The sequence below is a fragment of the Odocoileus virginianus genome, chromosome 27 (assembly GCF_023699985.2).
Source record: "Odocoileus virginianus isolate 20LAN1187 ecotype Illinois chromosome 27, Ovbor_1.2, whole genome shotgun sequence".
Lineage (NCBI taxonomy): Eukaryota > Metazoa > Chordata > Mammalia > Artiodactyla > Cervidae > Odocoileus > Odocoileus virginianus.
The window spans coordinates 2,822,796-2,833,740 of record NC_069700.1 but is presented as its reverse complement, the minus strand read 5'-3'; the positions used below and the strand labels follow the sequence as shown (position 1 = coordinate 2,833,740).

General features: G+C 43.6%; 1 non-coding gene across 1 annotated transcript; it reads left to right on the top strand.

Moving 5' to 3' along the window:
• Positions 1-8,716: 8,716 nt before the first annotated feature.
• TRNAG-CCC (transfer RNA glycine (anticodon CCC)) lies at positions 8,717-8,790 on the top strand. Its single transcript has one exon. It is a non-coding gene; the product is annotated as a tRNA-Gly (tRNA).
• Positions 8,791-10,945: the final 2,155 nt, after the last annotated feature.

Sequence of the window (10,945 nt, the reverse complement as noted above, 5' to 3'; positions counted from 1 at the left end):
TGCACTTTCCTTTTCTTGGCAACTATCTCCATTTGCTGTCAACACCCACTTTGCTTCAGTGCCACATACATGCTTTAAGAGGAAGTGATTTCAAAACAATACATATGACTCAAGTTTAAGCTAACTAACAGCTACAGGTTTAGACAGGTCTGTGTAGTCCTATAAGAAAAGCTATGACCAACCTAGACAGCATATTAAAAAGCAGAGACATTACTTGCTGACAACTGTCTGTCTAGTCAAAGCTCTGGTTTTTCCAGTAGTCATGTATGGATGTGAGAGTTGGATCATAAAGAAAGCTGAGCACTTAGCTTTTAGCTGTGGTGTTGGTGAAGACTCTTGAGAGTGCCTTGGACAGCACGGAGATCAAACCAGTCCATCCTAACAGAAATCAGCCCTGAATATTCACTGGAAGGACTGATGCTAAAGCTGAAGCTCCAATACGTTGGCTACTTGATGTGAAGAGCTGACAGGAGTAGAAGGGGATGACAGAGGATGAGATGGTTGGATGGCATCACCAACTTGATGGACATGAATTTCAGCAAGCTCTGGGAGTTGGTGATGGAAGGGAGACCTGGCGTGCTACAGTCCATGGGGTCGCAGAGTCAGACATGACTGAGCGACTGAACAGAGTGACTGATAGTCAAAGCTATGGTTTTTCCAGTGGTAATGTACAGACGTGAGAGCTGGACAATAAAGAAGGCTGAACGCTGAAGAACTGATGCTTTTGAACTGTGGTGTTGGAGAAGACTCTTGAGAGTCCCTTGGACTCCAAGGAGATCAAGCCAGGTGATCCTAAAGGAAATCAACCCTGAATATTCATTGGGAAGACTGATGGTGAAACTAAAGCCCCAATACTCTGGCCACCTGATGCAAAGAGCTGATTCATTGGAAAAGACCCTGATGCTGGGAAAGATTGAAAGCAAAAGGAGAAGAGGGCAGCAGAAGATGAGATGGTTGAATGGCATCACAGACTCAATGGACTTGAGTTTGAGCAAAGTCCGGGAGACAGTGAAGGAGAAGGGAGCCTGGCATGCTGCCTTCCATGGGGTTCCAAAGAGAAGGACACAGCTTAGAGACCAGACAACAACATGGGTTTAGGAGTAAACTCCACAGCTGCTCTGGCCAAGGAGAGGTGATTGTGGTTTAGCCGCTCAGTCGTGTCCGACTCTTGCGACCCCATAGACTGCAGCCCACCAGGCTCCCCTGTCCATGGGATTCTCCAGGCAAGAGTACTGGAGTGAGTTGCCATTTCCTTCTCCAGGGGATCTTCCCGACCCAGGAATTAAACCTGGGTCTCCTGCATTGCAGGCAGATTCTTTACCATCTGAGCCCCCAGGGAAGTACCCAAGGAGAGGTGAGGGTCAGTATTCCAACGGCTTCCGGGATGACCCCCTCCCTCATTTCTGTGGTCCTGATGGAGAAGCAGGCCAACCAGGGAGTTGTTGACAGCCGGGTTATGACCACACAGAGGACACCACCGATGGCTAAATGAAAAGACGGTAAAGAAGCCTTGTTTCAGAAGACACCACAGAGCTGCCAAATCAAACCACTCCCAAAGTCCACCCTCCCTCAGACTATCCATTGACACGGCCCCATAAATCCCTGTAAGTAAACATCTCAACTAGAATTCCTGAGACACGGCTTAGATCTGCAGACTACCACGGCAGTCGTCCCAAACTACCTCAGTATGTTCTGGGAGAATAAGGAAAACAGGAAAAGAGGGCTTGACTGGAAAACCAGAGTCTTCCAAGATACCAGCTGTCCTTGCCACCGATTACCAATAGAAGCTTGGACAAGTGTGTCTCTTTTCTGAGCCCAGCTGCTCATTTGCTGGGTGAAAAGAACTAACACTCTTTGATTTTAATTGTCGACCCTTAGTGCCAACATTTATTGAATCCTCTGGGGGTGAGTTATAATTACATATGTGAATTGTTCCATACTCTCAAAACTCAGAAACCACCAACAACAAAACATTTTATTTGCATTAAAACTCTCATGGATCCTGGAGAAGGAATGGCAACCCACCCCAGTATCCTTGCCTGGGAAATCCCATGGACAGAGGAGCCAGGAGGGCTACAGTCCATGGGGTTGCAACGAGTTGGACACAACTGAGCAACTTCCATCAATATCGTGGAGAGAGGAAATGAGGGAATACAGTTGAAGAGTCTTCTGACTGAGTCTTATTCACAAAGGCCAACCCTTGGAGTATTTGGGAGTTATCGAAACCAAGGAATCTGGGTGGTTTGGGCCCCTGCTGGTCACACCCAGCTGGGGGACACCCTTCCCTTGAGCTGTGTGGTTATGGGTGACCTCTAACAGTGGAAACAGCAACTGGCCCATCAGGCTTTGTGAGAAGGATCTTAGAGTGTACCATTTAATGTAGGCTTTGAGTTAGATTGCGAACGCATTGAACTCTTCAAAGTTAGTATTTGTTACTGATATTATTTTTCAAGACTTCTTTTTGTCAGGGACTGCTTTGTTTCCCCCTTTCGTGGTGTGGTTACTGCTAAGAAAATAAAACCTGCCCCAACCCAGAAACTCAGAACTGATACTCCAGGTTCTCTCACTGGAAAGAAAAACAAAAACAAAACCGGTATAATTGACTTCCACCACAAAGGGTACATGCAAGATTGTGCATGCACTCACACAAAGTCAAAAAGGATATTAGACCCACTCGTGCAAGAATCAAGCTAGGAGCAGACCTGCCATATGGATTTACTTTTACTGGAGGTTTCCAAATATTCAATTTGAGAGCAGACTTTTGGTGCCGTATTTTTCAAGAAATCTCTTCTCCCCACAACTTTAAATATAGCTGAGCCAAAGTCAAGCATGATCACAAAAGAACAAAGCGAGAGAAGTTCACAGATCATCATTTGGTAAAGTTCCAAGGAGCTATCATATAACAGCATCAGGATATCAGGCCAATTTTAAGACTGATGTCTGTCCATACTTGGGAAAGTAATACTGGAGAAAAATATAATTCTAGAGATCATAAGGAATAGTACCATGTGCATTTCCCGCTTTAAAAAGAAGATGGTTACTTTGGTTGGCCAAAAATGTATTTCAAACAAAAAATATTTCACAATTTTCTCAACTCACAGACTCAAATTGGAGAGCTATAAGAAATCATAGTAATTATTACCCAGTCCAGTCTTCTTGTTGATAATTGGCCTATCTTCCCTGGTGGCTCAGATGGTAAAGAATCTGCCTGTAATGCAAGAGACGTGGGTTCGATTCCTGGGTTGGGAAGATCTCCTGGAGAAGGGAATGTCTACCCACTCCAGTACCCTTGCCTGGAGAACTCCATGCACAGAGGAGCCTGGTGGGCTATAGTCCATGGGGTCACAAAGAGTTGGACATGACTGAACAACTATCACTTTCATTTCACCCGTAATTAGGTAGAAAACTAGTTTGAAATACGACTAAGCCTATTAAGAGTGCAATATTCAATACAGTATGATTTTGTTTACATGAAGTTCAAAAGCAAGTGAAACTAATCTATGGTGTTAGAAGTCAGAATATTGGTTCCTTCTGGAAAAGAGGAAGTGGGTAGAGGAGGGTCCTCTGGCGAAGCTCTTTCTCTTGATCTGGGTGGTGGTTAGTTAAACGCATGAGAGTTCTGACATGCATAATCAAGCTGTGTGTTTACAACTTGTGCATTTTTATACGTATGTTATACATCAACCTAGAAGACATTTATTTCACCCTCAAAAAAGAGTCTGGGTAATCAAATTTAAGTCAAAAAATGAACAAAAAGATCCCATTTTATTTTTGACCCAACATTTAATTTAGAAACACATTAGCTTTTTACTCACCTTTTTAATTGATATGGAGATCCACTATTTTTGTACACTCCTATGAGTGGAACAAATGCATGAAGTCAGACCCTCCCCCCCTCCTTATCAATATGCAGACCAGTTCTCACCTCCCCCAAAGAACTCCTCAAACTGCCCCTTCAACTCCCAGTTGGGGACCCCATCCCACCCATTCAACTCACAGCAACCACTGGTCTCTTCCTGTAATTTTTGCATTTTCCAGCACGTCATATAATTAGAACCACATAAAATGTAGTCTTTTCATTCTGGCTTCTTTCACTTAGCAAGAGGCATTTGACATTCATCCACGTTGTTATGTGAACCAGTAATTTTCTCCCTATTATTCCATTCTGAGTAGTATTCCAGTATTTGGATGTGCCACGGTTGTTTTATCCATTCACCAGTCAAAGGACATTTGGGTTGTTTCCAGTTTGGAGCATTCATGGACAAGTTTTTATGTGAACAAATGTTTCCAGTTCTCTTGGGTCAATATCTTGGAGTGGGATTACTAGATTGCCAGGAGAAATATCAACAACCTCAGATATGGAGATGATACCACTCAAATGGCAGAAAGTGAAGAGAAACTAAAGAGCCTCTTGATGAGAGTGAAGGAGAGTGAAAATGCTGGCTTAAAATTCAACATTCAAAAAACTAAGATCAGGGCATCCAGTCCCATCACTTCATGGCAAATAGATGGGGGAATAATGAAAGCAGTGACATATTTTATTTTCTTGGGCTCCAAGATCACTGTGGACATTGACTGCAGCCATAAAATTAAAAGACACTTGCTCCTTGAAAGAAAAGCTATTAACAAACCTAGATAGTGTATTAAAAAGCAAAGACATTACTTTGCCAACAAAGGTCTGCATAGTCAAAGCTATGGCTTTTCCAGTAGCACATACGAATGTGAGAGATGGACCAGAAGAAGAAGGCTGAGCACCAAAGAACTGATGGTTTCAAACTACAGTGTTGGAGAAGACTCTTGAGAGTCCCTTGGACTGCAAGGAAATCCAACCAGTCCATCCTAAAGAAAATCAACCCTGAATATTCATTGGAAGGACTGATGCTGAAACTGAAGCTCCAATACTTTGGCCACTTGACACAGAGCCAACTCATTGGAAAAGACCCTGATGCTGGGCAAGATGGAAGACAAAAGGAGAAGAGGGCAGCAGAGGATGAGATGAATAATCGTAGCATCACTGAGCCAATGGACGTGAATCTCCGGGAGATAGTGGACAGGGAAGCCTGGCGTGCGGCAGTCCATGGGGCCGCAAAGAGTTGGACATGCCTTAACAACTGAACAACAGCAACATAGTAAGTACACACTCAACTTTATAAAACACTCAAATTTTTTTTCAGAGTGCCTGTACCGTTAGCACTGCTGACAGCAATGAATGAAAATTCCAATTCTTCTGCATTCTTACAAGCACTTATTATTGTCTTTTTTTTAAAAGCCATTCTAATTGTTAAAAGGTCATGTTTACAGAAAATATTTGCCCAAGATTCTGCTAGTAGTACACATAGTAAGTTTAAAATTTAGAAAGAAATAGTATACATTAATATAATTCTGCAGGCTAATTGAAAGTATTCTACTTCCTTAAAAATAACAAACTCTCTTTCATAATGAATTTCTTTAATACTTAAGAATGATATAAGGATGATACTTAAGAATACTTTAAGAATGATAAGATGATAAATATTCATTGACTTATATTTATTGGTCATTTGTATTTCTCTCATGAGAATGGCCTGTTTAGACAATTTGCTCATTTTTGTATTAATTTTTTTTTTAATATTTATGTGTTTGCACTGAGTCTCATGTGTGACATGAGAACTCCTATTTGCAGCCTGTGGGATCTAGTCTCCGGATCAGGGTTTGAACCCAGTCCCCCTGCATTGGAAGCACGGAGTCTTAGCCACTGGACCACCTGGGACGTTCCCTCATTTTGCTATTAATATTTTTAAAGCCCATTTGAAAGAGCCCTTTGTGTTTTATGGAAATCAGACTGTCAATTATCATTACGTTGTAGGTAAGTCTGTGCTTTTGTTTACAAAGTTGGCCGCTACAAAGAGATTTTCTTAAGCTTAGAGTCAAATTTATAGAAAGCTCTTTTCCACTCAAAGATTATTTTTTAATCTTGACCGGTGTTTTCTATTTCTTTTTTTACATCATTTTCTCCTGGGCAAAATTCACCTCGAATTAATTTAGATGTGACAAGGGAAGGATCTCAACAGACTAAGATGAAAATGAAGTAAAAGAAATTAAAATCTGCAGGTCAAGGTGGAAAAAAATTCCCTAAGATTAATAAGCTTCTTTCCAGAAGTGTGTTATTTAATAACTTTATTTATTTTCAGCTGTGCTGGCTCTTCTTTGCTGCCCTGGCGTTTTCTGGTTGCAGATTGTGGGGGCTGCTCCTTTGCAATGCAGGGGCTTCTCACTGCGGGGGATTCTCTGGATGTCAAGCATGGGCCCTCGGGCACATGGGCTTACGGTTGTGGCCCATGGATTTAGTTGCTCTCGGCATGAGGGATCTTCCTGAACCAGGGATCGAACCCATGTCTCCTGCATCGGCAGGTGGACTCTTCACCACTGAGCTACCAGTGAAGCCCCAGAAGTGAGTTTTTAACTTTAGGTTTCTCTAGTCACTTTTTGCCCTCCAGTACTCTTGCCTGGAAAATCCCTTGGATGGAGGAGCCTGGTAGGCTGCAGTCCACGGGGTTGCTAGGAGTCGGACACAACTGAACGACTTCACTTTTACTTTCCACTTTCATGCATTGGAGAAGTAAATGGCAACCCACTCCAGTGTTCTTGCCTGGGGAATCCCAGGGACAGTGGAGCCTGGTGGGCTGCCGTCTATGGGGTCCCACAGAGTCGGACACGACTGAAGTGACTTAGCAGCAGCAGTCACTTTTTGAGCAAGCTCCGGGAGATGGTGAGGGACAGGGAAGCCTGGCATGCTGCAGTCCGTGGGGTCGCAAAGAGTCAGACATGACTGAGCGACTGAAGGAAAGCAGTCACTTTGACTTGATGTCCCACTCCAGCTTGACAACCTTTTGAGATTTTTACTTTTTTCAACTATCATGCAACATGAAAGTGATAGAGACTTCTTGGGGGAAATGTGCCAGCAAAGTCTGCTCTTAAATATTTGGAATGTAGATGACATAACTTGATCTTGAATAGCTATCGGGACACCCAACACATTTATTTTAAAAATTCCATTGGAAAAATGTAAATCCAAATGGCACTATTTGATTCCAGTAAATATGAATTCAAACGCATCATGTTATCCCTGGGGCCGAACTGTCGCCCGGAAACACAGGGCACCCTGGCCTCTCAGCTGCTGTTGGAGTGATGGGACTGTTCTTATGTCAGCTTCCCTGGGGGCTCAGTGGTAAAGAATCTGCCTGCCAAGCAGGAGACCCGGGTTCGATCCCTGGGTCGGGAAGATCCCCTGGAGAAGGAAATGGCAACCCACTCCAGGATTCTTGCCTGGGAAACCTCATGGACAGAGGAGCCTGGCGGGCTGCAGTTCACAGGATCACAAAGAGTTGGACACGATTCAGCAACTAAACAACAACAACAACCTCTTATGCAATTCACATTTCCCCTCCACTGACTTGAGATGCCACTTTGATTAGATAATAAATCCCCATTTGCTCTTGGTTTATTTCTAGATTCCCCATGATTTTTTCTTAATCAGTCTACAAAATGGACTCTTTTACAGCTTCGTCATATGATGACTTTCGACATGAAAAAGAATAAGCTTCAATTTTTTTTTGTATTTTACTGTGAAAATTAACAGATACAGGAAAGTATATAAAGTATGCAAAAACTTTTAAACAAATAAAGAGAGCACTTGTGTAAACACCACCCAGGTCAAGAAATAGAACTAAAACTTATTTTTTTAAGTTGTCTCCCACAGACTACCTATTCAAAATAAGAATTATCAGCTAGCTCTCATGGTCAGACAAGCATATTTTCAGTCATTTAGTAAAAGTTTAGGTGTAAATTGATAGTGGAATGAATAAAGCTCCAGTAAAGAAAAAGTACTGGTTAATTTTGTTATTTTTTTAAGTAAATAGGGTTTAAACCTCCTTATCATTCCACATTGCATAAGCACAACACAATATTTTTTCCTTATTATGCAAAAAGATGTTTCTAAGTATACCAATGTTATTTTAAAAAAGAACATTTAAACTTAAGAAGGACCCCTTTTCAGATGTTCAGAAGCATTTGTTAATTTATAAACAGATCTGCACTGTGAAAGAGGACAGCCACCAGCCAGGTAGCTAATTACACTTCAGGTAATTAAATAAAATTTAAAATTCAGTTTTTCAGTCACATTAGCCACATCTCACATGTTCAAGCGCCACATGTAGCTAGTGGGCACCCAAAGCATCCAGCACAGATGGAGAACATTTTTATCATCACAGAAGGTTCTAGTGAATGGCTGTGGTCTAGACCCTTCTTGGCTTCCACCAATGATCCAAAGGGTCGAAAACACTAATCTGAGTTGTCTTTAAAACATTTCAAGATAAACAGTGAAAATAAACATAGGAAACAAAGGTCAGAAATTAAAGAGAGAGAAAGAGGAATGTGCCAGGAATGAGTGATATTACACAATTGAGCGCTAAATCTTGTTTTAACCTTGTTTAGCCAAAGCTGAACAAATAAACAAAGCATTCAATGGGTCGTATAGTTCTCATTCCACAGCAGGAAGCATACACTTTTATTTGGCAAGAAGTACTGTTTCCTGATGATAATATTTGGTGAGAAAATATCATGGGGAACCTTCTATCAGTGTAACCCATGGGTGGCTGGACTGTTCGGTGGCCTCTGCTCACCCCACACAGCTTGAAATTGACGCCTCACATCAAAAAAGTAGCAAAAATCAGAGACTTCCCTGGTGGTCCAGTGGTTAAGACTCTGCACTCCCAATGCAAGGGGGCCTGGGTTCGATCCCTGGTCAGGGAACTAGATCCCTGCGTGCTGCAACTAAGATCCGATGTGGCCAAATTTAAAAAAAAAAAGTAGCAAAAAAACATCATTTGCAAGTGATGTTGATTTTCCTGAAGGTTTTTCAAGGAGATGAAGGGAGGGATTACATTACCGAGCACAGGGCAAAGTCTCATCCAACTGTGGGCTAGCTCTCACTGTCCTCATCCATCCCGTGGACTCTTCACCAGTGCCCTTCAGCTCAGTTTCCCTCTCCTCCTGTCTGCCCCAGTGCCCACCTCCTCACCCACAGCCTCTCTATTGGTCATCACAGTTCAGCTCTTGCCTTTGCACACACACCTCGTCCGGCAAAGCCAAAGATCGGTGGGGACCCCAGGGGTGACCCACAGTGAGCCCTCCAGCCCGCCTCACAGGGGCTCCCCATTTATCTTGCCACGTCCGAAAGGCTGAGCCACCATTCTGAACAAGACCTTGAACAGCCATTTTGAAGGGTACCCGTGGCATTCAATCACAACTTAGTCAAAGCAATTCTTATGAGAATTAAGTGAATTTGATCCAGACACTTTGGTTTCTGCTAAACTCTGTAGCCCTCCAGGCAAAACAGAAAAACAAATAGACATGCATACAAGAATTAAGATGCTTTCCTGGGGCAGAGGGACGTCTACAAGCTCTTACTGGAGGGACACTGTCTTTTCCAGCTCGACAGCTGGTGACATCAGGTGCTCTGGGGAAATGACTTTCCCAATCACAGCTGCCATTTAGAAACAGATCTGAGGGACCTCCCTGGTAGTCCAGTGGCTAAGACTCCCAACGCAGAGGGCCCTGGTTTGATCCCTGGTCAAGGAGCTAGATCCCACATGAGCAGCTAAGTGAACAAGTAAGGGTTCACGTGCCTCAACTAGAGAGGCTGCGTGCTGCAACTAAAGAGCCCCCGTGCGTAATGAAGACTGAAGATGCCCCTGCCACAGCCAAGACCCAGCGCAGCCAAATCAATCAATAAATGAAAGCTGCTGCTTTTTTTTTTTTAAAGAAACAGATCTGAGATTCCAGCATACATCTGTCTAAACAATCTCATGACACCACCCTACCTCCCTTACTGACCACAGCATGGGAGAGAGTAAGGGAAACCGAAGGTCATCATGGTAGCCCCCAAACCCGAGCCTGTCTTAGGGTCCAGTTAGCCAACATGGGTTGCTATAATGAATTCCCCCAGAGTCAGCAGCCCTCTGTTGACACTACACACTTCAGAAGGAGGAGCATGAGAGATAAGGTCCTTGTGCTTCCTCCCTTTCTTTGCAGGTGGAAATTAGTTAGAAGTCCATTTAGACACAGGATGAGTCTATTTAGATTCTTCCCTGGCGGCTCAGACAGTAAAGAGTCTGCCTGCAAGCCTGGAGACCTGGGTTCGATCCTTGGGTCCGGAAGATCCCCTGGAAAAGGAAATGGCAACCCACTCCAGTATTCTTGCCTGGAAAATCCCATGGACGGAGGAGCCTGGCAAGCTACAGTCCATGAGGTCGCAAAGAGTTGGACACAACTGAGCGACTTCACTTTCACTTGAGACATGGAAATCATAGAATTGTAGAAGTGGGAAAGACTCTAGAGTCCATCTTGTACAGCTCACTGCTCTTATAGAGGAGGTCAGTGGAGTCCAGAGAAGTTGGGTGTGTTGTTTAAGATCACCAGCCGGTTAGGGGCAGAACCGGAAGAACCCAACATGCCTGTAGCTCCAATTGTTTACATCAGAGGCTACAAATCATTGGCCCACTGGGTATTTTTAATTTTTAATTGCTTGCTATAATTTTAAAGTCGGAAAAAAAAATCAGAAGTGCTAACACAGAGTTATGGCTGGCTCCTTTAGGCGAGCTGTGAGACTCTCTGTTCACAAGAGGAACATGCCCCTCCTCCAAGCAGGCAGTAAGCGCGCCACGCTCCAGATCCATGTCTGATATACTTTTGTAGCTGGGGTCTAGCTTATGATTGTGCTTAAGGCAGATGAACTCCTGAATAAGTGCTGCATGGATGCTGGGTCGACATTTCGGCACAGAGGGTCGTGAGAAGAGACAGTCTTCTGGTTCATGGCTCTGCTCTCCATCCTGAGCTGCAAGCTTGCTGGGTGAGGGTAGCATCCATGGAGACCCCCTGGCAGCCTCCCCACCTCACGGGTCCCCTG